The sequence below is a fragment of the Beta vulgaris genome, chromosome 3 (genome assembly GCF_026745355.1).
Source record: "Beta vulgaris subsp. vulgaris cultivar EL10 chromosome 3, EL10.2, whole genome shotgun sequence".
In the NCBI taxonomy this organism is placed as follows: domain Eukaryota; kingdom Viridiplantae; phylum Streptophyta; class Magnoliopsida; order Caryophyllales; family Amaranthaceae; genus Beta; species Beta vulgaris.
The window spans coordinates 7,501-14,082 of record NC_079204.1 but is presented as its reverse complement, the minus strand read 5'-3'; the positions used below and the strand labels follow the sequence as shown (position 1 = coordinate 14,082).

Below are 6,582 nucleotides of genomic sequence, written 5' to 3'. Positions count from 1 at the left end.
TAAATATTACCTTTTTCTGCTTTTATGTGGAATTATAGGACATAGTGAAAAAAAGTGTGAATATGGACGATGATGAGCTTGAGTGGAGCATGGGTTGGGGTAAATTTTTGCTAGCAATCCCTCGACGTAGGTTTGAGAAACTAATTTAACTTATTTGGTACCAAAAGTTTGTGAGATGCCATTTTATAATCTCATTTTGAATTACCAATACTTTTTCCACAATTTCATAATAAATTAATAATTATGAGTAGATATCATATAGGCTCATAGCTAATAACAACTCAGCAAGTATTTCCAAGTACTCAAGTAGGATAATATCATAATAACATCATCTGTTTTAATGTAATGATGTCATGAGATTTATTGAGAGAGTAATGTAATGATGTCATGAGATTTATTGAGAGAATAATGTAATGATGTCATGAGATTTATGGGGAAGTGGAAAGATCCACAATCTTCTGCTCTCCAATTTTTTATAAAGTCCTGTAAGGCTGCAACATCATTTTCATTTTTCTCTCTCTCTCCTCTATTATCAATCTCTATCTAAAATATGATGAGAGAGTTTCATCAGAACTACTCTAGCCTCTTCATCTCTCCGCCGCTGAGTTGCAACATTTGCTTCAGATTTTATGGTCTCAGGTATTTCATTTATATGTGCTGAATTTTTCTTCTTTCTTTCCATCAACTATTGCAAGAACAGTAACCTTTGTGTTGTTCTTTTTCGGTTAATTTACTATCATATGTTTCAAAGATTGGCTAAATCAAATAGGACTAAGTTTCACTTCTACGTCTGTGATGTTCATGATATTGTTTGAGTAACTCAAAAATGTAAAAAATTGAAAGAATTTACCTAAATCAAAATTTACTCGATGGTCTTAAGATATATGTCTATTTCGAAATTTGGAAAGAAGGGAAAAAAGGGTTTTTCATTATAATTCTTTGAAACAGAGGAACTAGTAGAGAGGGAGAAGAAGGGCATATGTTTTGTCTGGACTGAGTTCACATTCATGGCAGAGAGCAACTGCAAGAGCTGATACCACACGTAGCACCAGTCTTTCTCAATCTTACCCCTCTGTCAGGCCGGCCTTGGTCGAATCATGTTTCAAGTCTAGGTAAGTTGCTGTTTCACATATATGTATAGTAATATTTATTATATATGCTGAATATACTGTTTATGATCCTGGTTTATTATAAATTTTAGTACTTAAAATAGGAGATTGCATGATTTAAGAGCTTATCTAATATTGTAGCATCTGAAGCAGTAGAAATTGAACATGTGATCAGCAGAGATTCCTTCTTGTATTAAAAGTTAAGTTTGATCATTTGTTTCTTTTAATCTCCTTGAGTTTCTCTTTGGGTGCCCTTGGAGCGTGGACTCTTTGAAAAGCGATAACAATAGGTTCTTGGGCTTAAATTCTATTCTGTTACACTCATGCTCTAGGCATTGAAGACACATCAACAACATCATGAAGTTCAGTCATAGATTCTCTTGTATATGAGTATGACTTCTAGGTTAAGTTCTTTTCATGGCTGATATGATTACTCGCTCTTAGACGATGGTGCTTGGTAGTTTACCGGCTTCACCTCCTGTGAGGCCTCCTCGATCGCTTTCTGAACGTCCAAGTCGTAGGTAATTTGCAGCCTAAGATGATTTCGAGGTTACTCATTATAACTACAATCTACATATATCCTGTTTTTGTTATTAAATTTATCCTTTAGATCTTAGTTATGTTTAGAGCAGGTGGGAGAGGAAGAATAGGAAGTGGAGGGTGGTTTTGGAGTTTGTGAATTGTGGAAAATGGTGTGGGTATACCTTGCACATTGTAAATGAGTAAAATAATAATGGGTATCCTATAATTTTCGTTTCAAATTTCTGTGCTGTCTTCCTATAAAAAGCTGTGTCGCAGGTCTATGGGTTATCATGGTTGGTGATCATGTTAATATTATTTGTAATGAAGGTAATTTTGATCTCCAAACATACCAGTATTTTATTCTATTATATATGGCATGTCTATTCATGTTTTGGGTTAGTAACGTGGTACTTGTCATGCTGGTTCATGGTTGTTTTTGGCAACATCATTCATGGTCATTTACAGACAATTGTAATCAAATATTCTTTTTTAATTTGTGTCAGTCTGTGAACCTTTCTTTACAGACAATAAAACTTGTTCACCTGGTTGTTTTGAGCATTTCTTTTTTTATGGTTTTGGGCAAATGATGTAAAATAATTTGTTTTGAGCATTTCTTATTGATGTTTGCTGGGATACAATTGACGGTTTTGGGCACCTGGTTGTTTGCTGGGATACACTTTTTTATGGTTTTGGGCAAATGATGTAAAATAATCAAATATTTACTATAATTTGGTTTGGCTGTTGCTTCAGTGCATGACATGCTCTTCACTTGTTTCAGACTGTTTCGGTGGGACGTCGAAAATTCAGTGTTGATTTTTCAGCTGGTATTTCGGCTCATCAAGGGCTTGATCTTCCTAACGTTTGTTGGTATCCTGGTTACACTAATAGTTTTACCAGGCATGACATTACAGGATATCATAGTTTGCATCCTTGCTTTTATGCCCACTGGCTGGTGTCTACTTCAGGTGAGTAAGCCAGTCCTGACTAAATTTGTTTGAAGTAAATATTTTCTTAATGCTTAAGGGTATTCATCTATTCCTATAACTTTAGCAAAACAAACACTTGGCTTTCTGATTGATTATTAGTGCTATACTATTGTCTAGGGCAAGTGTATGTGCAATAGAGAACTTATGTGGTGTTTGGTAAATGGTTTGTGGAAGGCCTTTTCCATCGGCTTTTGGTCTTTTATATAGTCAAACAGCCAAAAACATTAGTCAAGTCCTAGTGGAGCATTCTGTATGGTCATAAGCAGAACCTATAAATGAAATTAAACAAGGGAAAGAAGTTAGAAATCAGCATCACTATTAGTTTGTATACTGTTATCAAGAAAACAAAAAAGGTAACACCTTCATAGGAGGATATTGCTTTTACTTGCTTTTTGTATTGGCTTTTGCTTTCACTTCTAGCTACAGCCAACACTAAGAACTGAAATAATGTGAAGTGATTTCCTGAACATGTATTCTTGTGATATTAGTCAAGACGAGAATTCTATTTTTTATTATGTGATCTTAAATTGTTGGTAGTTGGTATAACTAGATAACTTGTTAAGACTTAATTTTTGTTAATTGTGATGCACAACTAAGTTTCTATATTATTTTTTTTGCTTTAAATCATTGTTCTCTTTTATTTCTCACTTATTGGAAAACATGGTCAAACTTCTCGTATATGACGTTTCTTCTTCTAAAATCCTTAAGAAAATGATTACTTTGTAAATGGTAATTGTTAAGATACATATGATGATCGAGATCAATCAATTCTATTGTTCCATTATTGTTTTTCTCAACATTATATGTTATTTTTTATGGAGCCTCTTAGAGCTCAATTGAATCTTATTCCCTCCGTTTCATTTTAATTGTTATATTTTGACATTTTATTAATATGAACTTTTATAATTTTTACAAATACAACATTAGAGATATATCTTCAAAGTTTTGCATTGGCATGCGTGAATAGTGTAAGTGTAACAATTAAAATGAAGTGGAGGGAGTATGAAATTTGGATTTGTGATGGAAAAAAAGGAGTGTTTCAAATCTTTGATTCTAAACAGAAAAGTGTAATTAGATTAGCCATGTTAACCTATTTCACAAGTTGAATTACAATGAAATATCAAATGATCTTTGATAAAAAGAAGGCAACAATGTAATTTATGGATAGATCTTAGAATGAAGGCAACAACCTTTGAGTTTGTTTTTTAATGACAACAATGTTAAAATTATGTTAACACAAATATAATCTCATAAAATGTCTTCTTTGAAAAATTATACTCTACATCTATGATTGTAGAAAAATCAAACTTTTTCCCAACTCAAACTATTAAATAAATAACTAAATAGTTAAATAACTTTGGATTTTTTGATTTTACTAATGCAATCTTTTAGCCATTCGCAACAAACAAGCAAACTTTTTAGTTATTTTTAAATGATGCAACCTTTATCAAATAATTCTCTAAATGGGTAAAAATCGGATGTAATTTGATCAACAAAATTATTTTTTTCTCTTCCTTATCTTTCTCCACCAATACCCCACCACACCCCACCACACCCCACCCCACCACTACGAACTTACCCACCGAAAAACCCCTACCCCTAGTCCTTTATCCCCAAATCGCCACCTCTTCCCTACCCCACACCCGAAAAAATGCACACCCAAACTCTCCTCTTCTCACTTCCACCCTCCTCCACAACCCCCACCATCACCACCTTGTTAGCTTCTTCCTCTTTTACGAACAACCATCACCACCTTCTTCTCTCTCTTTCACCGAAACTCACCCACCTTCTCGCTCTATGAACCACCCCATGAAACACGAAGGACCCCCACGAAACCACTCCATCATCATCACCCAACACACCACCCTACCCAACATGAAGCACCCTCAATTAACGCGAACCACCGCTTCTACCACGACACAAGAAATGCACCCCCACAAAACTCAAACCACTATATCGAATACGTCGAGTTTCGAGATTTAAGGGATGAGAGGGTGAGTTTCGATGGTTTTAGGGATTGAATGGGGGTTTTGGTGGTTTTAGGGAAGGGTGGGTGAGTTTTGGTGGTTTAAGGGATGGGGAGTGGGTGGGTTTGGGTGATTTCAGAGAAGGGGAAGGAGATAGGATGGGACTAAGGGTAGTGGAAGAAGATGGAGCTGGGTAAGCAGCATAGTGAGGGAGGAGGGAGTGAGAGAATGAGCTTTTTTTTTTTTTTTTTTTACAGAATATTTTTTAACCTCTTTCACAGGTTACCACACAATTTGACTTGGTGTAGAAATTTTAATACAAAAGTTGCATTATTTTGGAATAACTAAAAGGTTTAATATAAGAATAACAATTTCTTAAAATAGTAGTAAAGAAAGTTATAATAAAGGGCGTTTTTTGAAAAAAACAATAAAGATTGTTATAAGAAAAAGGCTTTAAGATATCTTCTATGGGTTTCATAAAACTGGTGATTTTGATGCTCCAATTTCGTATTGCATGTGGAAAGAGTGAATTGGAATTTTAGTGGAATGAAGTCAAACTTAATTATTACCTTGTAATGAATTTAATTGGTGAAAGCGTGAATTGTTTAGATGTTTGGTGGTTCATTTATAACTCCACCTTCTATAATTCCATTTTTTATGATATGTTAATATGTAATTTTTTCACTTGGAAAGTTTACATTATGAGGGTTTTCAAGTAATTTAAAACTATTTTAGAAGTTGAAAATCCACATTCTAAAACTCTTCAACCAATTTATTTTTTGAGGGTTCCTCTCTTGTTTGCTTTCACTTTTTATTCCATTTTTGGTTTTTATTTTATCGTATTTTGTTGGTGAAGGTAGTAAATACTTCTATCTTGAAAAACAATGTTTAGCTATTAACTAATTTTGTTCTCTATGTTTTTTGTTGGTTTGTAATAGATCTAATTTTGTTGGAAAAATGAACATGATTCATTATGCTTGGTTTCCATGCTACAATGTGTATGGTTAAGTCCACTAGCTTGTAGAATTTAGTTGGTTTATGTATTCAATACGAAAATTGCCTCTAAAAGGAGAGAGGTTTTATCATTTGGAGATTAGACTATATGGACATTAATGAGTAAAGAAATATGTTTTTGCTTAGTATCTAATGTTTTCTCCGAATATTATTATAATCTATAAATTTTAGAAGGTTAAAATTATAGAATTACTAACGTTAAATAAAAAAACAATTACTAACATTATGCACATGTCTAGGTTATTAAAGTTAACTTTAACCAATGTCATTTAATTTGTGTGGTTGTTAGGTCTTTTATATAAAATTATTATTCTAAATTTAGGTCTTTTATATAAAATTTGTGTGGTTGTTAGGTCAATTGCTAACATTATGCACATGTCTAGGTTATTAAAGTTAATTTTAACCAATGTTATTCGTGGATCTAAATTTTGTTGGAAAAATGAACATTATCCATTATGGTTATGGTTAAGTCTACTAGCTTCTAGAATCTTAGTTGGTTTATGTATTCAATAGAGAAATTGCCTCTAAAAGGATAGATGTTTTATCATTTGGAGATTAGAATATTTGGACATTAATGAGTAAAGAATATAGGTTTTGCTTAACGTCTAATATTATCTCCGAATATTGTTATAACCTACAACTTTTAGGGAGCGCTTGGTTTATATGATTCTAATATGAGGTATGTGTTTAGAAAGAATAAAATCCATACCTAGTGGTGTTTAATAATTTGATAGATTTAAAATCCATATCTCAAACCTATAAGGTATGCGTTTTAAAAAACCAAATAGAAGAAAAAATTTTATTCCCAAATAAAACCAAACACATGGTATTAAGTATCAAGTTTTAATCCTATACTACCTTGGTGTCATTCCTTATTCCAAACTTATACCACTATATGAACCAAACGTTCCCTTAAAAGGTTAAAATCATAGGATTACTAATGTTAAATAATTTATATATTAAAATATCACTTTTTAACGATTT

General features: G+C 32.8%; 1 long non-coding RNA gene across 1 annotated transcript in view; it reads left to right on the top strand.

The window, feature by feature from the left end:
* Positions 1–459: 459 nt before the first annotated feature.
* Positions 460–6,582, top strand: part of LOC104884989 (uncharacterized) — a 6,774-nt gene continuing 651 nt past the window's right edge. Inside the window, exons 1-3 of the long non-coding RNA XR_008968604.1 lie at positions 460–639; positions 949–1,112; positions 2,410–2,596. This is a non-coding gene — a long non-coding RNA (uncharacterized LOC104884989). The remainder of the gene's footprint in view (positions 640–948; positions 1,113–2,409; positions 2,597–6,582) is intronic.